The 26100-nt window shown below is 36.1% G+C and overlaps 1 protein-coding gene across 1 annotated transcript in view; it reads right to left on the minus strand.

Annotated features, from left to right (window-relative positions):
- Positions 1-24250, minus strand: part of LOC128639066 (heat shock cognate 71 kDa protein) — an 88376-nt gene extending 64126 nt beyond the window's left edge. Inside the window, exon 1 of the mRNA XM_053691211.1 lies at positions 24099-24250. The gene's annotated coding sequence lies outside the window, so the exon portion shown is untranslated. The remainder of the gene's footprint in view (positions 1-24098) is intronic.
- Between the last annotated feature and the right edge of the window lie 1850 nt (positions 24251-26100).

Consider the following 26100-nt stretch of genomic DNA (forward strand, 5'->3'; position numbering starts at 1 on the left):
AGGAAGAAGGACTATCCTCATTACCCTCCGTTAAAGAATCATCTTGAGCAGCATTTTTAATTGTCAATGGATGATCTTTAAAATGCTTAGATGTTTTTGGCACACTTTAAACATAAATGCAATGGGGGTACTGCCATGGCTTTTGAACATAAAGAACATGGTCTATCTGAAGGCTCAGACATGTTTGACAGACTCAGACAATACTAAAATATAAAAAAAAATACTTTTTGAAAAAACGTTACTGTGTTTTTAAATAATAAAAAGTACACACTTTTTTACCAAATCATCAAAAAACATCTGATCTTAATGAAAACCACATGATCCTAATGCTTTGAAATGATTGCACACAAATTTTCAAATCAATTAACCCCTTATTGCCCAAACTGGAGCAATATGAAGTAAACAACCGGTTTAACCCACTACAGTACGATGCCACAGTCTTTGCTGTGGCTTTACCTTCCTTTAGGGTTATTTGTAGGTGCAAAATAAGCCTCCCTGAAGTCCTCCTGTACTCTTAAGGCTCTACACGTGAAGCTGCATGGAGCTGTGTTGCAAATCAACTGCGCAATTGAGGCGCGAAAATGAGGCCCCCTCCTTCATTACTCCAGAGTTATGGGGCCTTTCTGAGTCAGATTAGGTGTCTTGCAATATGCCAGGCGTAATAAAATCCCCAAAAGTGTTTCCAACGTCTAAAACACTTAATAAATTTAAGATTACCTTAATAAAGTAATCGATTTAGCCCATCACAGTGTCTGTCAGTATTAAAGCCCTTAACTGAAGCCATCATTCTATACTGTGTCTCAGAAAATGGCTTACCTTCCCTCATGGGATTTCTGTCAGTCTTCTAGCACTACCAAGTCTTGTTAGAAAAAATGACTGAGCATACCTTAAGCAGTATAAGCCTGCAAACTGTTCCCCCCAACTGAAGTTCTCCGGTACTCAACAGTCCTGTGTGGGATTTTAGTTACGATATGCTAAAATCTTTTTCCTCTCAGCAGAAATCTTCATCACTTTCTGCTTCAGATTAAATAGTACAAACCGGCACTATTTTAAAATAACAAACTATTGATTGAAGAAATAAAAACTACAAATCTAACACCACAAACTCTTTACCCTCCCGTGGAGATGCTACTTGTTAGAGCGGCAAAGAGAATGACTGGGGGGGCGGAGCCTGAGGGGAGCTATATGGACAGCTTTGCTGTGTGCTCTCTTTGCCACTTCCTGTAGGGATTGAGAATATCCCACAAGTAAGGATGAATCCGTGGACTGAATACACCAAGTAAGAGAAATATATGCCTTTTTCATTGCCTCACCAACTGTGTTTGGCTTGCACCCAGTATTTTATTGCTTCTCATTCAACAAAGGATACCAAACAAATTAACAAAACTTGATAATAGAAGTGAATAGGAAAATTGCTCAAAAATGTTGTGTTTCATATCCCTTTAATGCCAAAAACTGTTTCAACACTTATTTGATACCTGGTCTATATGTGGCTTAAGTAATCTTATACCGTTCTCTGTGTACTTTTAGATTTAATTCCTATGGAAGAATACACTTAATTACAGTTGTTACATACTTTTTGGATATTGTAGCTGACAAACATCTGACTCAGCTTTCATGTAGTTTTTACTAGGTGATTCTGATCATGCGATACTATGGTACTATCGGCTACCTCAGCAGAGATGCCTCATCAGCTAAATAGCCAGCATATGTTCAATGCCAACAGCAAATTAGACTTTCTGATATTGTGTAGCTAAAAAGAGTATTTTACTTTTAAATGGAAAATATAAACTCTGGCTGAAAAAACTAACAGGGCCACATGACAGCACGAAAAGCTTTTTTTTTTTTCTTCTCATTTTAAAATGAGGTTATTATGCCAAAGAAACCTTTCATTCTTCTCAAACTAGTGAAGGCTTGTCACTTTCTATAACACAGTTGTAAGAATTGTTTCTAAAATGTAATCAACCTTTTGTGGTCCAAAATTAAATAAGAATCAAATGATGACATCATTATTTTGGCCTGCAATGTTTATTTAACCTTATTCTACCTAGTCCTTATCAAAGAGCTAACAATGAACTAGACTGAGCTATGCTTGTGCAAACGCCTGTTAAATAAATATCAGCTCGCTAAATAGTCAGAGGAAACCAATCCTTTCTCAGCTCTCAGCCTCAACTGTAAAATATAGTGATAGATAGATAGATAGATAGATAGATAGATAGATAGATAATTGATAGATGATAGATAGATAGATAGATAATTGATAGATGATAGATAGATAGATAGATAGATAGATAGATAGATAGATAAGTAGATAGATAAATGTATTTGCCTTATGTAATATAATTTCAGAATGTTACACAGATAACCATATTTACACATACAGCTTCACAAAAGTTGCATGGGGATAAACATCATCTTATTTTACTGAGCATTATAATGTAAAGTAAGGGTCTCTTCTTAACATAAAGCATATTAGTTAAAGGGACATGAAACCCAATAATTTTCTTTCATGATTTAGGTTGAACATACAATTTTAAACAACTTTCCAATGTACTTCTATTATTCAATTTGCTTCTTTCTCTTGGTATCCTTTGCTGAAAAAGATACCTAGGTAGGCTCAGGTGCTTGGAGCTAGCTGCTGATTGGTGGCTGAACATATATGCATCTTGTCATTGGTTTACAGGTGTGTTCAGCTAGTTCCTAGTAGGGTATTGCTGCACCTTCAGTAAAAGATACCGAGAGTATTAAGCAAAATTGATAATAGAAGAAAAACATAATTTATGTAAGAACTTACCTGATAAATTCATTTCTTTCATATTAGCAAGAGTCCATGAGCTAGTGACGTATGGGATACACATTCCTACCAGGAGGGGCAAAGTTTCCCAAACCTTAAAATGCCTATAAATACACCCCTCGCCACACCAACAATTCAGTTTAACGATAAGCCAAGAAGTGGGGTGATAAGAAAAGAGCGAAAGCATCAAAAAAATAAGGAATTGGAATAATTGTGCTTTAGACAAAAAAATCATAACCACCACAAAAAAGGGTGGGCCTCATGGATTCTTGCTAATATGAAAGAAATGAATTTATCAGGTAAGTTCTTACATAAATTATGTTTTCTTTCATGTAATTAGCAAGAGTCCATGAGCTAGTGACGTATGGGATATAAATACCCAAGATGTGGAACTTCCACGCAAGAGTCACTAGAGAGGGAGGGATAAAATAAAGACAGCCAATTCCGCTGAAAAATTAATCCACTACCCAAATCAAAAGTTTCAATTTTAATAATGAAAAAAAAACTGAAATTATAAGCAGAAGAATCAAACTGAAACAGCTGCCTGAAGTACTATTCTACCAAAAACTGCTTCTAAAGAAGAGAAAACATCAAAATGGTAGAATTTAGTAAAAGTATGCAAAGAAGACCAAGTCATTGCTTTGCAAATTTGATCAACAGAAGCTTCATTCTTAAAAAGCCCAGGAAGTAGAAACTGACCTAGTACAATGAGCCGTAATCCTCTGAGACGGGAAATAATCCGACTCCAAATAAGCATGATGAATCAAAAGCTTAACCAAGATGCCAAAGAAATGGCAGAAGCCTTCTGACCTTCCTAAAACCAGAAAAGATAACAAATAGACTAGAAGTCTGTCTGAAATCTGAGTAGCTTCAACATAATATTTCAAAACTCTTACCACATCCTAAAGAATGTAAGAATCTTACCAAAGAATTCTTAGGATTAGTACACAAGGAAAAGACAATAATTCCTCCACTAATGTTGTTAGAATTCACAACTTAGGTGAAAATTGAAATGAGGACAGCAAAAAACATAATTTATGTAAGAACTTACCTGATAAATTCATTTCTTTCATATTAGCAAGAGTCCATGAGCTAGTGACGTATGGGATATACATTCCTACCAGGAGGGGCAAAGTTTCCCAAACCTCAAAATGCCTATCAATACACCCCTCACCACACCCACAATTCAGTTTAACGAATAGCCAAGAAGTGGGGTGATAAAAAAGTGCAAAAGCATATAAAATAAGGAATTGGAATAATTTGTGCTTTATACAAAAATCATAACCACCACAAAAAAAGGGCGGGCCTCATGGACTCTTGCTAATATGAAAGAAATGAATTTATCAGGTAAGTTCTTACATAAATTATGTTTTCTTTCATGTAATTAGCAAGAGTCCATGAGCTAGTGACGTATGGGATAATGATTACCCAAGATGTGGATCTTTCCACACAAGAGTCACTAGAGAGGGAGGGATAAAATAAAGACAGCCAATTCCTGCTGAAAATAATCCACACCCAAAATAAAGTTTAATGAAAAACATAAGCAGAAGATTCAAACTGAAACCGCTGCCTGAAGTACTTTTCTACCAAAAACTGCTTCAGAAGAAGAAAATACATCAAAATGGTAGAATTTAGTAAAAGTATGCAAAGAGGACCAAGTTGCTGCTTTGCAAATCTGATCAATCGAAGCTTCATTCCTAAACGCCCAGGAAGTAGAAACTGACCTAGTAGAATGAGCTGTAATCCTTTGAGGCGGAGTTTTACCCGACTCAACATAGGCAAGATGAATTAAAGATTTCAACCAAGATGCCAAAGAAATGGCAGAAGCTTTCTGGCCTTTTCTAGAACCGGAAAAGATAACAAATAGACTAGAAGTCTTACGGAAAGACTTAGTAGCTTCAACATAATATTTCAAAGCTCTAACAACATCCAAAGAATGCAACGATTTCTCCTTAGAATTCTTAGGATTAGGACATAATGAAGGAACCACAATTTCTCTACTAATGTTGTTGGAATTCACAACTTTAGGTAAAAAATCAAAAGAAGTTCGCAACACCGCCTTATCCTGATGAAAAATCAGAAAAGGAGACTCACAAGAAAGAGCAGATAATTCAGAAACTCTTCTGGCAGAAGAGATTGCCAAAAGGAACAAAACTTTCCAAGAAAGTAATTTAATGTCCAATGAATGCATAGGTTCAAACGGAGGAGCTTGAAGAGCCCCCAGAACCAAATTCAAACTCCAAGGAGGAGAAATTGACTTAATGACAGGTTTTATACGAACCAAAGCTTGTACAAAACAATGAATATCAGGAAGAATAGCAATCTTTCTGTGAAAAAGAACAGAAAGAGCAGAGATTTGACCTTTCAAGGAACTTGCGGACAAACCCTTATCTAAACCATCCTGAAGAAACTGTAAAATTCTCGGTATTCTAAAAGAATGCCAAGAAAAATGATGAGAAAGACACCAAGAAATATAAGTCTTCCAGACTCTATAATATATCTCTCTAGATACAGATTTACGCGCCTGTAACATAGTATTAATCACAGAGTCAGAGAAACCTCTTTGACCAAGAATCAAGCGTTCAATCTCCATACCTTTAAATTTAAGGATTTCAGATCCTGATGGAAAAAAGGACCTTGCGACAGAAGGTCTGGTCTTAACGGAAGAGTCCACGGTTGGCAAGAGGCCATCCAGACCAGATCCGCATACCAAAACCTGTGAGGCCATGCCGGAGCTACCAGCAGAACAAACGAGCATTCCTTCAGAATCTTGGAGATTACTCTTGGAAGAAGAACTAGAGGCGGAAAGATATAGGCAGGATGATACTTCCAAGGAAGTGATAATGCATCCACTGCCTCCGCCTGAGGATCCCGGGATCTGGACAGATACCTGGGAAGTTTCTTGTTTAGATGAGACGCCATCAGATCTATTTCTGGAAGTTCCCACATTTGAACAATCTGAAGAAATACCTCTGGGTGAAGAGACCATTCGCCCGGATGCAACGTTTGGCGACTGAGATAATCCGCTTCCCAATTGTCTATACCTGGGATATGAACCGCAGAGATTAGACAGGAGCTGGATTCCGCCCAAACCAGAATTCAAGATACTTCTTTCATAGCCAGAGGACTGTGAGTCCCTCCTTGATGATTGATGTATGCCACAGTTGTGACATTGTCTGTCTGAAAACAAATGAACGATTCTCTCTTCAGAAGAGGCCAAGACTGAAGAGCTCTGAAAATTGCACGGAGTTCCAAAATATTGATCGGTAATCTCACCTCCTGAGATTCCCAAACTCCTTGTGCCGTCAGAGATCCCCACACAGCTCCCCAACCCGTGAGACTTGCATCTGTTGAAATTACAGTCCAGGTCGGAAGCACAAAAGAAGCCCCCTGAATTAAACGATGGTGATCTGTCCACCACGTTAGAGAGTGTCGTACAATCGGTTTTAAAGATATTATTTGAGATATCTTTGTGTAATCCTTGCACCATTGATTCAGCATACAGAGCTGTAGAGGTCGCATGTGAAAACGAGCAAAGGGGATCGCGTCCGATGCAGCAGTCATAAGACCTAGAATTTCCATGCATAAGGCTACCGAAGGGAATGATTGTGACTGAAGGTTTCGACAAGCTGAAATCAATTTTAGACGTCTCTTGTCTGTTAAAGACAGAGTCATGGACACTGAATCTATCTGGAAACCCAGAAAGGTCACCCTTGTCTGAGGAATCAATGAACTTTTTGGTAAATTGATCCTCCAACCATGATCTTGAAGAAACAACACAAGTCGATTCGTATGAGATTCTGCTAAATGTAAAGACTGAGCAAGTACCAAGATATCGTCCAAATAAGGAAATACCACAATACCCTGTTCTCTGATTACAGACAGAAGGGCACCGAGAACCTTTGTAAAAATTCTTGGAGCTGTAGCTAGGCCAAACGGCAGAGCCACAAACTGGTAATGCTTGTCCAGAAAAGAGAATCTCAGGAACTGATAATGATCTGGATGAATCGGAATATGCAGATATGCATCCTGTAAATCTATCGTGGACATATAATGCCCTTGCTGAACAAAAGGAAAGATAGTCCTTACAGTTACCATTTTGAACGTAGGTATCCTTACATAACGATTCAATATTTTTAGATCCAGAACTGGTCTGAAGGAATTCTCCTTCTTTGGTACAATGAAGAGATTTGAATAAAACCCCATCCCCTGTTCCGGAACTGGAACTGGCATAATTACTCCAGCCAACTCTAGATCTGAAACACAATTCAGAAATGCTTGAGCTTTCACTGGATTTACTCTTTGCAGGAGGTCTCATCTTGAAACCAATTCTGTACCCTTCTGAAACAATATTCTGAATCCAAAGATTGTGAACAGAATTGAACCAAATTTCTTTGAAAAAACGTAACCTGTCCCCTACCAGCTGAGCTGGAATGAGGGCCGCACCTTCATGTGGACTTAGAAGCAGGCTTTGCCTTTCTAGCAGGCTTGGATTTATTCCAGACTGGAGATGGTTTCCAAACTGAAACTGCTCCTGAGGATGAAGGATCAGGCTTTTGTTCTTTGTTGAAACGAAAGGAACGAAAACGATTATTAGCCCTGTTTTTACCCTTTTTTTTTTATCCTGTGGTAAAAAAGTTCCTTTCCCACCAGTAACAGTTGAGATAATAGAATCCAACTGAGAACCAAATAATTTGTTACCCTGGAAAGAAATGGAAAGTAGAGTTGATTTAGAAGCCATATCAGCATTCCAAGTCTTAAGCCATAAAGCTCTTCTAGCTAAAATAGCTAGAGACATAAACCTGACATCAACTCTAATAATATCAAAAATGGCATCACAGATAAAATTATTAGCATGCTGAAGAAGAATAATAATATTATGAGAATCATGATCTGTTACTTGTTGCGCTAAAGTTTCCAACCAAAAAGTTGAAGCTGCAGCAACATCAGCCAATGATATAGCAGGTCTAAGAAGATTACCTGAACACAGATAAGCTTTTCTTAGAAAGGATTCAATTTTCCTATCTAAATGATCCTTAAATGAAGTAACATCTGACGTAGGAATAGTAGTACGTTTAGCAAGGGTAGAAATAGCCCCATCAACTCTAGGGATTTTGTCCCAAAATTCTAATCTGTCAGACGGCACAGGATATAATCGCTTAAAACGTTTAGAAGGAGTAAATGAATTACCCAATTTATCCCATTCTTTGGAAATTACTTCAGAAATAGCATTAGGAACAGGAAAAACTTCTGGAATAACCACAGGAGATTTAAATACCTTATCTAAACGTTTAGAATTAGTATCAAGAGGACCAGAATCCTCTATTTCTAAAGCAATTAGTACTTCTTTAAGTAAAGAACGAATAAATTCCATTTTAAATAAATATGAAGATTTATCAGCATCAATCTCTGAGACAGAATCCTCTGAACCAGAAGAATCATCAGAATCAGAATGATGATGTTCATTTAAAAATTCATCTGTAGGGAGAGAAGTTTTAAAAGATTTTTTATGTTTACTAGAAGGAGAAATAACAGACATAGCCTTCTTGATGGATTCAGAAACAAAATCTCTTATATTATCAGGAACATTCTGCACCTTAGATGTTGAAGGAACTGCAACAGGCAATGGAACTTTACTAAAGGATCATGACAATTAATACAAACAACAGCCGGAGGAATAGCTACCAAAAGTTTACAGCAGATACACTTAGCTTTGGTAGGTCCAGCACTAGACAGCGATTTTCCTGAAGTATCTTCTGACTAAGATGCAACGTGAGACATCTTGCAATATGTAAGAGAAAAAACAACATATAAAGCAAAATTGATCAAATTCCTTAAATGACAGTTTCAGGAATGGGAAAAAATGCCAAAGAACAAGCTTCTAGCAACCAGAAGCAATGAAAAATGAGACTTAAATAATGTGGAGACAAAAGCGACGCCCATATTTTTTTAGCGCCAAATAAGACGCCCACATTATTTGGCGCCTAAATGCTTTTGGCGCCAAAAATGACGCCACTTCCGGAACGCCGACATTTTTGGCGCAAAATAACGTCAAAAAATGACGCAACTTCCGGCGACACGTATGACGCCGGAAACGGAAAAGATTTTTTGCGCCAAAAAAGTCAGCGCCAAGAATGACGCAATAAAATGAAGCATTTTTCAGCCCCCGTGAGCCTAACAGCCCACAGGGAAAAAAGAGTCAAATTTTTGAAGGTAAGAAAAAATTATTAATTCAAATGCATTATCCCAAATATGAAACTGACTGTCTGAAAATAAGGAATGTTGAACATTCTGAGTCAAGGCAAATAAATGTTTGAATACATATATTTAGAACTTTATAAACAAAGTGCCCAACCAAAGCTTAGAGTGTCACAGAAAATAAGATTTACTTACCCCAGGACACTCATCTACATGTTTGTAGAAAGCCAAACCAGTACTGAAACGAGAATCAGTAGAGGTAATGGTATATAAATAAGAGTATATCGTCAATCTGAAAAGGGAGGTAAGAGATGAATCTCTACGACCGATAACAGAGAACCTATGAAATAGACCCCGTAGAAGGAGATCACTGCATTCAAATAGGCAATACTCTCCTCACATCCCTCTGACATTAACTGCACGCTGAGAGGAAAACCGGGCTCCAACTTGCTGCGGAGCGCATATCAACGTAGAATCTAGCACAAACTTACTTCACCACCTCCATAGGAGGCAAAGTTTGTAAAACTGAATTGTGGGTGTGGTGAGGGGTGTATTTATAGGCATTTTGAGGTTTGGGAAACTTTGCCCCTCCTGGTAGGAATGTATATCCCATACGTCACTAGCTCATGGACTCTTGCTAATTACATGAAAGAAAAACACCTTATCCTGATGAAAAATCAGAACAAGGAGGTTCACAAGAAAGAGCAGATAATTCAAAAACTATTCTAGCTGAAGAGATGTCCAAAAAGAACAATACTTTCCATGAAAGTAATGAATGTCCAGAGCAAGTATATGCTCAAAATAGAAGAGCCTGAAAAACCTTCAGAACCCAATTAAGACTCCAAGGAGGAGAAATTGGCTTAATGACAGGTTTGATACGAATCAAAACCTGAAAAAAATGACGAATATCAGGAAGTAACACTGCCTTATCCTGATAAAAAATCAGAAAAGGATATTCACAAAAAAGAGCAGATAACTCAAAAACTCTTCTAGTAGAAGAAATAACCAAAAGGAACAATACTTTTCCAAGAAAGTAATTTAACGTTCAGAAAATGCAAAGTTTCAAACGGAGGAGCCTGTAAAGCCCTCAGCACCAAATTGAGACTCCAAAGAGGAGAGATTGAATTAATGACAGGCTTGATATGGACCAAAGCCTGTACAACACAATGAATATCAGGATGATTAGCAATCTTTCTGTGAAAAAAGAACAGAAACAGTAGAGATTTGTCCTAACAAAGAATTGAAGACAAAACATTATCCAAACCAACCTGAAAAAATAATAAAATTCTATGAATTTTAAAAGAATGCCAAGAAAAGTAGGTCTTCCAGACTTAATATAAATCTTTCTAGAGACAGATTTATGAGCATGAAACATAGTATTAATCAATGAGTCAGAAAAACCTCTATGACTAAAAACCAAGCGTTCAATCTCCATCTCTTCAAATGTAATGATTTGAGATCCTGATGGAAAAAATGGCCTTGAGAAAGAAAAGGTCTGGTTTAAACGGAGGTGTCCAACGTTGGCAACTGGCCATCCGAATGAGATTCGTATACCAAAACCTGAGAGGCCATGCTGGAGCTACCAGCATAACAAACAAATACTCCATAAGAATTTTGGAAGAAGAACTAGAGGCGTAAAGAAATAGGCAAAAAGATAATTCCAAAGAAATGTCAATGCATACACTACTTCCGCCTGAAGATTCCCAGACCTTAATAGGCCCCTGGGAAGTTCTTTATTCAGATGAGATGAAAAACATATCTGGGTAAGAGAGACCATTCTCCCGGAAGAAAAGATTGATTAACAGAGATAATCCGCTTCCCAAATATCTATACCTGGGGAAAAAAACACAGAATTTAGATAGGAGCTGGATTTAGCCCAAGCTAATATCCGAGACACTTCTGTCACAGCCTAAGGACTGATAGTCCTACTCTGATGATTGACATACACCATAGTAGTGATATTGTCTGAAAAACATTAAACGTCTCTTCTTCAAAAAGAAACTAACTGAAAAACTCTGAGAAAGCACAGAGTTCTTAAATATCAAATAGTAATCTCGCCTCCTGAGATTTCCAAACCCCTTGTGCTGACAGAGATCCTCAGACAGCCTCCCAACCAAAAAGACTCACATCTGTAGAGATCATGGCCCAGGTTGAAAGAAACAAAGAGACCTGTAGAACTAAATGATGGTGATCTTAACCACCAAATCAAGAGAGATAAATATTAGGATTCGAAGATTTAAAATGCGAAATCCTAGAAACCCTGCACCATAATTCAGCATAAAAGACTGGAAAGGTTCTTTCTATTGAAAATGAGCAAAGGGAATTAAATCCAATGCTGTGGCCATAAGACCTAAAACTTCTATGCATATATAGCAACTGAAGGAAATAATAGAGACTAAAGGTACCGACAAACGGAACACAATAAAATTGTCCCTTGTCTGATAGAGACAAAGACAGTGACACAAACTATCTGGAAACCTAAAAAAGGATACCCCTGTGTAAGGAATCAAGAGCTTTTGAAAAAAAGATCCTCTAACTATGTCCTGAAGAGCAAAGTGAATCATATGAGATTCCGCATCCTCAGAAAATAATCTGAATGAAAACAGAAAAATGAAAATATGCATTTATTGTATCTAATGAAAACAAATAATGCTATCACTGACCAAAAAAAGGCAGAATAGTTTTAATAAAACTACAAAATCCAGTTCCTAAAAATGGAACTGGAAGAAATACCCCAGAAGATTCCAGGTCTGAGCAGCGCTTGAACCCCATGGGTGCCCAGCCATGCTTCAACAGTACCCAAAATATATAGGACCGAAACACACTTAAAGAAAGTGTTAGCCTTACTGGAATAAAATCAAATAAATTTGGACCGAATAGAACCAAATAAATTTCAAAGAAGTCTTAACCTGCCCCTTGCCAGCCAAGCTGGAATACGGCACGTACATCGCAATTTTAGGGAGCTGATTTCGAACTGAAAAATTTCCAATTACAAACATGTTACTTGGGAAAGAATTCAGGAATTTGTTCCTTAATAAGAACAATCAAACTAGTATAAGCTTAAAGTTTTAGTCTTAGAACTCAATCTTGAAGCCCAGAGTAACAGTTAAGAATTGAATCCAATTATAAAACAAATAATTGATTATCTTAGAACAAAAGAAATATGGATTTTTAAAAATCACAAAATTCTTCTAGCTAAAATAGCTAAAGACATAGATTAACCCTCATTTGCGAAAATATTCAATAAAATGAAGACACAAAATGAAATTATTAGCATGATAGTCCAGTTAAAGGACCAGACAATACAGTGGACTTGCATAATCAAAAAATGCAAAACAACAAGACAAATGCAACAGCACCTAGTCTAGTAAATGTTGTCCCTTAACAATGCTAAAATAAATCATAATCTGATACTTGATCTTAAAGTAAACAGAACAAAATGAAGCAATTGCAACATCCAAATAAATCACAGGACCAAGAAAAGTACCTGAAACTAAATAATTTTCCATAAATAAGATACAACCATCTAAAGGAAAATAAATACTATTTTGCTATAGAAACAATAGCATAATTAGTAGGAGTAGAGATAGCCCCAATAAATTGGAGAACGCTCCAAATTGAATTTAACTGCTGGCAAAGAATATAGTTTAAAACCTTTGAAGAAGGAATAAAGGAAAATTCTCAGCCTATTCCATTCCCTAGTATGAGGAATTGGAAAGAAAACCTCTGAAAACACAGAAGAAAAATAAGCAGAAATAGTGTTAGCTAGTCTTGAAAAAGAACTAGTTACCTTAATATCCAAAATAATCAACACCTTTTCAACAAAGAACAAATGTACTTTAATAAAAAAATAATAAAAAAGTAGATTTGTTAGTGTCAATATCTGATGAAGAAAATTCCGAATGAGAAAAAAAAACATCATCAGAGAAGGATAAATCAGTATGTTGTTGGTCATTTGAAACTTCAATAATTAAAAAAGAAGTGAAAAAGACCTAAAAATTATTAGAAGGCACAATGTCAGACAAAGCCTTTAAAATAGAATCAGAAAAATATTTCTTATAAATCTTCTAAATATTTCTTGTACATAAGCTGTAAAAAGAATGGCAATATATAAAGCATAAATACTAATGGATTCTGCATGTAAAAGTTTATCATAATAACTTATTACAAACCATAGCTAAAGATAAACATTCATAACATTTAAAATAAATGAACTTAGCTTTGGTAGGACTGAACTCAGTCAAGCTTTTTTCCAGGAGTAGCTTTTGATCCAGGGTCAATCTGAGACATCTTGCAATATGTAATAGAAAAAACAACATATGAAGCAAAATCTATCAAATTCCTTAAATGACAGTTTCAGGAATGGGAAAAAATGCCAATGAACAAGCTTCTAGCAACCAGAAGCAAATAAACAATGAGACTTAAATAATGTGGAGACAATAATGATGCCCATATTTTTTAGCGCCAAAAAAGACGCCCACACTATTTGGCGCCTAAATGCTTTGGCGCCAAAAATGACGCCACATCCGGTAACGCCGACATCTTTGGTTAAAAAAAAACGTCAAAAAAATGACGCACATACAAACAACTTCCGGCGCCAAAAAAGTCAGCGCCAAGAATGACGCAATAAAATGAAGCATTTTCAGCCCCCGCGAGCCTAACAGCCCACAGGAAAAAAAGTCACATTTTAAAGGTAAGAAAAATTTAATATTCAAATGCATTATCCCAAATAATGAAACTGACTGTCTGAAATAAGGAATATTGAACATCCTGAATCAAGGCAAATAAATGTTTAAACACATATATTTAGAGCTTTATATAAAAGTGCCCAACCATAGCTTAGAGTGTCACAGAAAATAAGACTTACTTACCCCAGGACACTCATCTACATATAGTAGAAAGCCAAACCAGTACTGAAACGAGAATCAGTAGAGGTAATGGTATATATAGGAGTATATCTTCGATCTGAAAAGGGAGGTAAGAGATGAATCTCTACGACCGTTAACAGAGAACCTATGAAATAGACCCCGTAGAAGGAGATTGTTGAATTCAAATAGGCAATACTCTCTTCACATCCCTCTGACATTCACTGCACGCTGAGAGGAAAACCGGGCTCCAGCCTGCTGCGGAGCACATATCAACGAAGAATCTAGCACAAACTTACTTCACCACCTCCACGGGAGGCAAAGTTTGTAAAAACTGAATTGTGGGTGTGGTGAGGGGTGTATTTATAGGCATTTTAAGGTTTGGGAAACTTTGCCCCTCCTGGTAGGAATGTGTATCCCATACGTCACTAGCACATGGACTCTTGCTAATTACATGAAAGAAATTAGAAAGCTGTTTAAAATTACATGTTCTGTCTGAATCAGAAAATAACATTTTTGGGTTTCATGTCCCTTTAAATAAAACCCAAATTTGTCTTTCACGATTCCGATAGAGCAAGCAGTATTAAACAACATTCTAATTTGTTTCTATTATCAAATTTTCTTCGTTCTCTTGGTATCTGTCGAAAAAACTCAGGTGCGTGTATGTGTTTGGAACACTATACAGCAGTTTTGCAAGAATGGCATTCATTTGCAAGAGCGCTAGATTGCAGCAGTATTTCCTACTGTGTTAGTCCTTCAGTCACCTAACTAGGTATCTCTGCAACAAAGAATGGAACAAAGCAAATTTGATAAGAGAAGTCAATTGGAAACATTTTTAAAATGTTATGTTCTGTCTGCATTACAAAAGAAAATGTTGGGGTTTCATATTCCTCTAACTTCACTTAGGACCTGATATTCAAAAGCTCAGGCGAGGTGATCTAAGACATTTTGTCAGTAGGGAGGGGTCCCTAAAAAAAATTTAGAAACACAAATTTGAATTTGAAAGATATCCATCTCACTATGGAGGGTTCTTGATGTGAAGGAGAGACGCCTACATTACAACATTAGATCTAAAAAAAAATCAAAAAGATTTTGCCTGATTTCTCACCATGCCGGCGAGCTTTTGAATATCGAGCCCTTAATGAGATAGATCCCAAGGCAAAAACTACTTTTAAAACAATCCCTGAAAGGCCTCATAATAGTAGCAAGGCAAAGAGCTTTTGGGAATCTGTCCCTCAGCTAGGGGTGGGATTGCTTGCTCCATAAACTCATTAACCCCTTAACGACCAAGGACGTACGCCACACGTCCTCTAAAAAAATACACTTAATGACCGAGGACGTGTGGCGTACGTCCTTGGTCTGGAAAGCAGCTGGAAGCGATCCTGCTCGCTTCCAGCTGCTTTCCGGTTATTGCAGTGATGCCTCAACATCGAGGCATCCTGCAATAACCCCCCTTGGCCATCCGATGCAGAGAGAGCCACTCTGTGGCCCTCTCTGTACCGGACATCGATGGCCGGTTTCGTTGGTGGGTGGGAGCCAGTCTGGGAGGCGGGTGGGCGGCCATCGATGGGCCGTATGATGTGGCGGGGGGCGGGATCGTGGGCGGGAACGCCGGGTGTGCACGAGGGTGCGCGCGCGCGCGCGGGGGGGGTAGGAAGCGGGTGGGAACCGCTACACTACAGAACATGTATGGGGGAAAAGTGGCAGTGATTGCCAAAAATATATATATTTATATCGATCTAAGAGATCTGGGAGGGGTGGTGGGTTTGTCTTTTGGGGGGGGGCAAGCTACACTACAGAAAACTATTTTAAAATAATAATAAAACAAGGTTTTACTATAAACTGGGTACTGGCAGACAGCTGCCAGTACCAAAGATGGCTACTAATAAGTTAGAGGGGGATGGGTAAAGAGCTGTTTGGGGGGTATCAGGGAGGTTGGGGGCTAAGGGGGGATCCTCCAGAGCAGCATATGTAAATATGCATTTTTTTTTATTTATGTTTTATCAAGGATAGCTTTTTTTTTTAGTACTGGCAGACTTTCTGCCAGTACTTAACATGGCGGGGACAATTGTGGGGTGGGGGAGGGAAGAGAGCTGTTTGGGAGGGATCAGGGGGTGTAATGTGTCAGGTGGGAGGCTGATCTCTACACTAAAGCTAAAATTAACCCTGCAAGCTCCCTACATGCTACCTAATTAACCCCTTCACTGCTAGCCATAATACACGTGTGATGCGCAGCGGCATTTAGCGGCCTTCTAATTACCAAAAAGCAACGCCAAAGCCATATATGTCTGCTATTTCTCAACAAAGGGGATCCCAGAGAAGCATTTACAACCATTTGTGCCATAATTGCACAAGCTGTTTGTAAATGATTTCAGTGAGAAACCTAAAATTGTGAAAAATTTTACTTTTTTTTTTATTTAATCGCATTTGGCGTTGAAATGGTGACATGAAATATACCAAAATGGGCCTAGATCAATACTTAGGGTTGTCTACTACACTACAATAAAGCTAAAATTAACCCTACAAGCTCCCTACATGCTCCCTAATTAACCCCTTCATTGCTGGGCATAATACACGTGTGGTGCGCAGTGGCATTTAGCGGCCTTCTAATTACCAAAAAGCAACACCAAATCCATATATGTCTGCTATTTATGAAAAAAGGGGATTGCAGAGAAGCATTTACAACCATTTGTGCCATAATTGCACGAGCTGTTTGTAAATAAATTCAGTGAGAAACCTAAAGTTTGTAACAAAATGTGTGAAAAAGTGAACAATTTTTTTTATTTGATCGCATTTGGCGGTGAAATGGTGGCATGAAATATACCAAAATGGGCCTAGATCAATACTTTGGGATGTCTTCTAAAAAAAATATATATACATGTCAAGGGATATTCAGGGATTCCTGGAAGATATCAGTGTTCCAATGTAACTAGCGCTAAGTTTGAAAAAAAGTGGTTTGGAAATAGCAAAGTGCTTCTTGTATTTATTGCCCTATAACTTGCAAAAAAAAGCAAAGAACATGTAAACATTGGGTATTTCTAAACTCAGGACAAAATTTGGAAACTATTTAGCATGAGTGTTTTTTGGTGGTTGCAGATGTGTAACAGATTTTGGGGGTCAAAGTTAGAAAAAGTGTGTTTTTTTCCATTTTTTCCTCATATTTTATATTTTTTTTATAGTAAATTATAAGATATGATGAAAATAATGGTATCTTTAGAAAGTCCATTTAATGGCGAGAAAAACGGTATATAATATGTGTGGGTACAGTAAATGAGTAAGAGGAAAATTACAGCTAAACACAAACACTGCAGAAATGTAAAAATAGCCTTGGTCCCAAACGGACAGAAAATGGAAAAGTGCTCTGGTCACTAAGGGGTTAAACCAATAGTAAACCAGTAAATAGTTTTATAAATATACATTACTGTATATTAAATTAAAATTATCATATATGAATTTATATATGATACATTTAAAGGGACAGTCTACTCCAACATTTTTATAAGAGAGAAATAATCCACTTATTACCCATTCCCCAGTTTTGCATAACCAACACGGTTATATTAATATACTTTATCTCGTATCTAAGCCTCTGCAGACTGCCCCCTTTTTCAGTTCTTTTGACAGACTTGCATTTTAGCCAATCAGTGCTGACTACACGGGAGTGAGCATAATGTTGTCTATATAGCACACATGAATTAGCACTGTCTGGGTGTGAAAAACTGTAAAAATGCACCGAGAGAAGAGGCCATCTTCAAGGGTTTAAAAATGAGCATATGACCCTACTTAGGTTTAGCTTTCAACAAAGAATACCAAGAGAACAAAGCAAATTTGATAATAGAAGTAAATCGGAAGGTGGTTACAAATTGCATGCCCTATCTGAATCATGAAAGTTTAATTTTGACTAGACTGTCTCTTTTAACGGAAGATTGCCCACACACAATAAATCCTATGAAAAACATAAATTAGGTGTTGAAATATTTGTGCTTCACAATGTTAAATGAGTTTTGTTTAACTATATAAAAACTATAAAGAAGTTGATGTTGCATTTAAAGATATATATCATATAAACAAATCCTTTTTTTCAACCAATGACTGTGAAAGTTAAAATAACTGAAGTTCCTCTTTACATCCTTTCTTTTAAATGAAATAGAGAAAACAATATACATTTACAATTCTTCCAGGTATATTGCTCAAACCTCTCTATCTATTCACATTTACTTTGCTGACGTGGATGAATAAGGGCCAAATAAACGTTCTCTTGAAATTTGTTTAATTACTTTTTGTGTGGCTAAAAAACAAACAAACTGTATAACAGTAATACTAGACTATTTTATACATTTAAAGGGACTGTAAACTTTGAGATTTTGATATAAAATATTTATTTCCAGCAAAATAACCGCTATATACTTTTATTATTTATTTTGCCTCCTTTTCCAGTAAATTAGAGGGACATGAAACACATTTTTTCATGTATCTTTTGTTGAAAAAGCAGCAATGCACTACTAAGAGCTGCTGGCTGAAGACGCAAATCATATATCAAATCATGTAGGCTCGACATAGCTAAATGCAGACAGCATACACTGTCGGCATTTATCATTGCACAATCATTTCTGGTACCGCCCGCACACTGGCGGCCAATTAGCTACTAGCAGGGGCTGTCATTCATCTCGATCACCCAGGTTATGGACCATTGCTTCTTAACTTCGGTTTCAGACGAGCCTGAAACAATTGGCCTCCAAATCAACATCCAATGCTTGATAAATTGAGACTAATGGTTGAACCAATGACAAGAGGTATATTTGTGAAATCACCAACTACCTCTAAGTAGTACATTGCTGCTCCTGAGCCTACTTAGATATGATTTAAAACAAAGGATACCAAGAAAACAATTATATAAAAGATGACATTTGGAAAGTTGTTTAAAATATCATGTTCTGCATCATGAAAGTTTAACTATGACTTTACTTTCCATTAAAGTCTAAAAATAGAAGAGCTTCGCAAATCTAACCCTGCAAAATCTCTGTCCCTAATTGGCTCCAGCAGAGATGATCAGATATGGTACTGCAAACAATGAAGAATTCACTAGCATAATAACTATGGCTAGCCTTGCCTATTCCAGTAACAAGCCTTGATTGGCTCCTACAAATAAGGCGACCAGTGGGTAAAGTTTGGCTATAAAAAAAAGCAGTAAACAAAATATTAATCCATTGAAACTCACCAACTATATTAATTAGTTACAAGACTGCTGAAAAAAATCTTAAAATTGCAGTTTTTATTATCTATAACGCAGAGTTGCCACTTTTCTTGGAAAAGTATTGCCCATACTAATAAGCATAGCATACATTTATTGTACAGAACACATAAATATAATTCATTTCAAATTAGATTCCCACACATCTGGAGCAAACTTCCCTGTTAAATAGAATTTATTGTATATCTATTTACCTAGATTTAAATTAAATGTAAAAATTCTAGTAAATTATCAAATAATTTGAACAACAAAAACTTTACAGAAGTTGTTGGAAGTTTTGTTCACTGTTAACATTTCAGCAGTTTTTGCTATGACTAAGAGGAGAGAATGAGCTGGGATGTTCTGGAAAGAGAGATATTTTGGCTGCTGTCTATAAAGGCAGAGCTTGGAAATCTGCCCATCTGTTAGAAGGCGGAGAAGAAACTCCCTCCTCTAACTGCTCATAGTGCTATGTGTTAATTCCGGACAGCGTTGGGAACAAAACCAAAACCTATATTAAAAAGCTTGAGGACAAGGAATAGGCAAAAAATTAAAAGCTGAAGCAGACTTTTGACACAATTCATAGCAAAATCCATTTGATAATTATTAAAATATTTATATATATGAAAATAAATATAGGTGATTTAAAACTGAACCCTTGCAAGAAGAAAATTGTAATTATGTGTAAAACTATTTACAATAACTCAGGTCTAAGAGGAAATAACTCAGATTAGGCTGTAACCTCAAACAGGGTCTACTGTAGGAGTAAAAGTAGTTAAAAATGAAAATGTTTACTTATTGAGATTAGTAGGTAAACAGTGGAAAGGAAAATAGGATAAAAACAGATTAGTCTGTGCAGATATACTGTATTTAGAGGTGAAGACAGGAAGAAGTAAAGATTTGAATTCTTTTTTTAATATTATTTCATCCAAATCATTGTGTATTTGCTAAAAGAAATTCATAAGTGTGGCCTTTCTGTTATAAAAATGTGCATCATTTTAAACTGTTTTTATTTGCAAGACATAAGACAGTCATTATGGCAAAAAGACAGACGTTAAAAAAAAAAAAGATGAGCTGTTACAATTTGTGAATTTTTGGATCTAAATTACATGGTGTACAAGTTAGAAGGTTACAATGTGATAAAACAAAAATAATCAGAGGCAACATTATATTTTTTTATTTTGGCAGTTACAACTTAATAATAGAGCATTTTGAACACCTTAATTGCAAAAAGGTGTTATAAAAGGGATCTATTCATATTGATACAAGTATGCATAGACATGGACTAACTTAAAGGGACAGTCTACTTGAAAAAAAATGTATTGTTTAAAAATATAGATAATACATTTATTACAAATTTCCCAGTTTTGGTTAACCAACACTGTTATATTAATATACCTTTTATCTCTATAAGTACATTGTATCTAAACCTCTGCAGACTGCCCCCTTATTTTAGTGCTTTTTACAGTCTTGCATTTTATCCAATCAGTGCTGGTTCTTGTATAACCATCATTCTCCACAGGAGTGAGCATAATGTTATCTATGTGGCACATATGAACTAGCACTGTCTGGCTGTTGTGCAAGATTTAAAAAAAAAGCAGTTATAGTTAGATAAGAGGAGGCCTGCAGGGGCTTAGAGACAGACAAACTTAAAGGGACAGTCTACACCAGAATTGATATTGTTTCAAAAGATAGATAACCCCTTTATTACCCATTCCCCAGTTTTGCATAACCAACACAGTTATATTAATATATGGTTTATCTCTGTGATTACCTTGTATCTAAGCCGCTGCAGACTGCCCCCTTATCTCAGTGCTTTTGACAGACATGCAGTTTAGCCAATCAGTGCAGACTCTTAAATAACTCCACGGGAGTGAGCACAATGTTATCTATATGACACAAATGAACTAGTACTGTCTAACTGTGAAAAACTTCAAAATTCTCTAAGCTAAGAGGCGTTTTTTACCGGTTTTAGAAATCAGTTTGTCACCAAGGGAACAAAGCAAATTTAATGATTAAAGTCAATTGGACACCCTATCTGAATTATGAAAGTTTTTTATTTTGACTAGACTGTCCCTTTAAAGGTTATAAAGTATATTACTATAACAGTGTTGGTTAGGAAAAGCTGGGGATTAAGTAGTAAATGCATTATCTATCTTTTTAAACAATAAAAAAACAAGTCAAAGTTGGGTTAAATAGCCGATTTGGGGATAAAAGTCCAAGTTGGCTATGTAAATAAAAATGTATTTGTAAAGTTAGCTTTTCTAAATGACTTGGATATTCTACATAAGTAATTAAAAAGCAGTAAACGTTCTATTAGATTTATAGCAAGGTGACTATTCATAAATAACCAACTTGTCAAATCAAATCAGCTTTATATCTAAAGTCAAGGATTTCAAGTCATGTATTCTAGAAATCTATTGACTTGCTATAGGTAGAACCTGAAAGCTAATTATAGCAAGTCTCAGGTATAAATGGATAGACAAAGATTTATTTATTTATAAAATATTTTACCAGGAAGGATAATACATTGAGATTTCGGTCGTTTTCAAGTATGTCCTGGGACAAAGATATCTGTTTCTAAATATTTTATACCTAAAAGCAGCTATCATTAGATTCATAGCTACTAACTACAGCAAGTAGACCTGAAATCATCCTGACTTTAAAAGTAAAAAAACCTTCAGGGTTAATTTCTAAGCAATGACTGACAGCCACTTGGTCTATCATAAAAATAAATACTTCAGCTTTAGAGAAACATATATAACAAAGGGACATGAAACCCCAAATTTTCTTTCATTATTCACATAGAGAACACAATTTTAAACAACTTTCCAATTTACTTCTATTATTTAATTTGCTTCCTTCTCTTATTATCCTTTGCTGAAAGGTTTATCTAGGCAAACCCAGGCGCAGCAGGGAACCTAGGTTCTAGCTGTTGATTGGTGGCTGCATATATATATTTGATTGTGATTGGCTTGAACCCATGTGTTCAGTTAGATACCATTAGTGCATTGCTGCTCCTTCAACAAATGATACCAAGAGAATTAAACAAATTAGATAATAGGAGTAAATTAGAAAGTAGTTTAAAATTGTGTTCTCTATCTGAATCATGAAAGAACATTTTTGGGTTTCCTGTCCCTTTAAACTGACAAAAAAATAATAATAAGTTACTTTGCAATGGCTTTGTACTGTGTAAACTTGGTCCAAAAAAACAACCAATCAGGTTCCAGTTTGAAGGATGCCCTATTGAGTTCAATCAAGCTGGGCTGTTTTAGCGATCATATAAAGTCAGTTTAATTTAGATTTTTTTATTTGTATTTAAAACTGAGTTTAGCAGCTGAGATTGAGGAACTTCAGGCCAACTGTTTCCAGTAAAAACATCAATAGGACACTCGGGATGCAACAACAGATTGTTTATTCGAGTGCTAGTGTATATATATATTGCTGCATTTTAACATCTGAATGTGACATTCTGTTAGCTACTTATGGAAGTTTGTGTCATGCTGTACAACTATATCCAAGCACATATACAATAACATAGAAGCATACGTTTACTACATGACACAAACACACATTGGTGGTACTCATTGATTAACATAGTAGCATATATTGTTTGACTTACGATAATGTGCATACACAACTAATGTTAAATGTAGAAAGTACCTACAGTAGCAGACCTACTCAACAGAAGGCCCTGGTGCAATTGTTTTACCCCCCCCCCCCAAAGGTAACTCAGTAGTAATCAACAGTAATAATACATGTTGCTCTGTATAATGATTTTGAGGATAGATAGATCGATCAATCTAAATCCTGCACTAATAAAAGGCTCCCCCACATTAGTATTGTATAGATTTGTACTATGTATAGTATTTGTACTATGTACAGTATTGTATATACATTAGTACTATGTATAGATTTGTACTATGTATATTGTTTGTACTATGTATAGTATTGTATATACATTAGTACTATGTATAGATTTGTACTATGTATAGTGTTTGTACTATGTATAGTATTGTATATACATTATTACTATGTATAGATTTGTACTATGTATATTGTTTGTACTATGTATAGTATTGTATATACATTAGTACTATGTATAGATTTGTACTATGTATATTGTTTGTACTATGTATAGTATTGTATATACATTAGAATTATGTATAGATTTGACTGTTATCGCCCCCCCCCCAGCATGGGTCTAGATGCCACTGCACCTGCTGCACTAATGATATTTTTGCCCCTGGGTACCTATGTACTTTGCACTGAATCACAATCAAGTTGTAAACTTAACAGCTGAATATTTCTGTAAATATCTTTGTTAACTTGTAAAGTTACCTTTGAATTTGACCTTGTTATTTGCTGATCAACTGCACATATGTGCCCCTTATATGTATATTGTATTTTCTCCCCTATGTGTATTAAGCTTTATATTTTAAATCCAATTTCCCAATTATATTTTAAAAAATTTCCACTGTGACGATATATCAAAGTTTTCTGAAAATGTATTTAGGCTCACTTAAAGGGGCATTCTAATGTAACAAAATAAAATAAAAAGATCAGTTTTATTAAAGAGCATTTGATTTTTTTATGTTTATGTATTAAACATACTGTGCCACTCCAGATGAGGATGCAGTCTGTATTTGGGGCATATGGGTATATGCCGGCTTCTGATTGGCTCACCTTATGTAGGGCTATGTAAAATAAGGATTTTGCTTTAAAATAAAGTGCTCTAACAAAAAAAAATATCTTAAAAATAAAGTGCTCTTGCGAAGTATATATAGTTGCATATTATTTTACACTAGAATGTCCCCCCTAATGACAAAAATATGTTTTTGCATTGTAATTTCTGCAAGTTTATCATTCAAGCTATGAAGGAAAATGTTTGAGTAACAGAAATAAAAAGAGAATCAGTCAGTCTATGTGTCTCTGTCAAGCTTTATTTGCACACAAACACACATGCACAGCCTGTTCTTGTCAGTTTTGTAAGCAGGTCTGTCAGTCTCACCTGTGTGAGCTTCCTCAGAGTGAAATCTCTTTCCCTCTATGTTCTCTCTCTCTCTAAATACGCTCTCTTTTCTCTCAGCCTGTACAGCTGTGACGATTTTAGAAGCTTCTGGACTTTCCTACGTTTCTCTCAGTCCACCCTCTCCCCCCCCCTAAAAGCCTGGCAGTCACGCAGGCACAGAAAGAGATAGATATACTATAGAGCAAAGAACAGAGAGAGAGGAGGGTGAGACAGAAAAAAAGAGATAGAAAATGATAAATGCAGGATAATATTTCTAGGAGCTTTGGCAATTCCCCATAATACCAAAAACATACTCTGGATCTTTCTGTTACTCTTCCTTACCTCAAAAAAAAAAAACAAATTTAACTCCACCCTTTAGAAACAGAAAAGTCAACAATATTTAAAGGGACACTGAACCCAAATTTTGTCTTTCGTGATTCAGAAAATTTCTAATTTACTCCTATTATCAAATTGTCTTTATTCTCTTGGTATCTTTATTTGAAAAGCCAGAATGGAAGTTTAGACGCCGGACCATTTTTGGTGAACAACCTGGGTTGTTCTTGCTGATTGGTGGATTAATTTAACTGACCAATAAACAAGTGCTGTCCAGAGTTCTGAACCAAATAAATAGCTTAGATGTCTTCTTTTTCAAATAAAGATAGCAAGAGAATGAAGAAAAAATGATAATAGGAGTAAATTAGAAAGTTGCTTGAAATTGCATGCTCTATCTGAATCATAAAAGAAAAATTTGGGTTTAGTGTCCCTTTAAGAATGCAAGTTAGTCCAGAGAAATAACTCATTATGTAAACCTAAACTGAGTATGTCTTGTGGCAGGTTTGTCACTCTGTGGCATTTTACCTACTTTGCCAATATTTATAAGAAAATGGTCAATGTAGATCACAAAGAATAACTATAGAAATAAGGTTATTATTCTTAAACATCTTTTTGTAATTGGGCGGGGAAATATTTTAAGATAAGTGATTTAAAGGGACAGTCAACACCAGATGTTTTGTTGTTTTAAAAGATAGATAATCCCTTTATGACCCATTCCCCAGTTTTTCATAACCAACACAGTTATAATAATACATGTTTTACCTCTGTAATTACCTTGTATCTGCCCCCTTATTTCAGTTCTTTTGACAGAGTTGCATTTTAGCCAATCAGTGCTCACTCCTAGGTAACTTCACGTGCGTGTGCTCAATGTTATCTTTATGAAACACATGAACTAACGCCCTCTAGTGGTGAAAAACTGTCAAAATGCATTCAGATTAGAGGCGGTCTTCAAGGTCTAAGAAATTGGTGACAAAAGTAAATTAGAAAGTTGTTTAACATTACATGTCCTATCTGAATAATGAAAGTTTATTTTGGACGTGACTGTCCCTTTAAATCAGTCCTTGTGGCGTTAGTTTTCTAGATAATTATTTATGTATGCTTATTAGTATGACCAGCTTTATTTTAAAGAAATAAGAAAATGTAGCACCTGTACTTGGTGATATTACTTATATGAGTAAACAATTGAGAAAGTCATCTGATTTACCTACATTGCTTTCAAACAAAGGAGGGAGTAAACCATTATATCTGTTTAAGAATAACAAAGTTTTTCGAAAAACAGAATTTATGCTTACCTGATAAATTACTTTCTCCAACGGTGTGTCCGGTCCACGGCGTCATCCTTACTTGTGGGATATTCTCCTCCCCAACAGGAAATGGCAAAGAGCCCAGCAAAGCTGGCCATATAGTCCCTCCCAGGCTCCGCCTACCCCAGTCATTCGACCGACGGACAGGAGGAAATATATATAGGAGAAACCATATGGTAACGTGGTGACTGTAGTTAGAGAAAATAATTCATCAGACCTGATTAAAAAACCAGGGCGGGCCGTGGGCCGGACACACCGTTGGAGAAAGTAATTTATCAGGTAAGCATAAATTCTGTTTTCTCCAACATAGGTGTGTCCGGTCCACGGCGTCATCCTTACTTGTGGGAACCAATACCAAAGCTTTA

Source organism: Bombina bombina, chromosome 8 (genome assembly GCF_027579735.1).
Source record: "Bombina bombina isolate aBomBom1 chromosome 8, aBomBom1.pri, whole genome shotgun sequence".
NCBI lineage: Eukaryota > Metazoa > Chordata > Amphibia > Anura > Bombinatoridae > Bombina > Bombina bombina.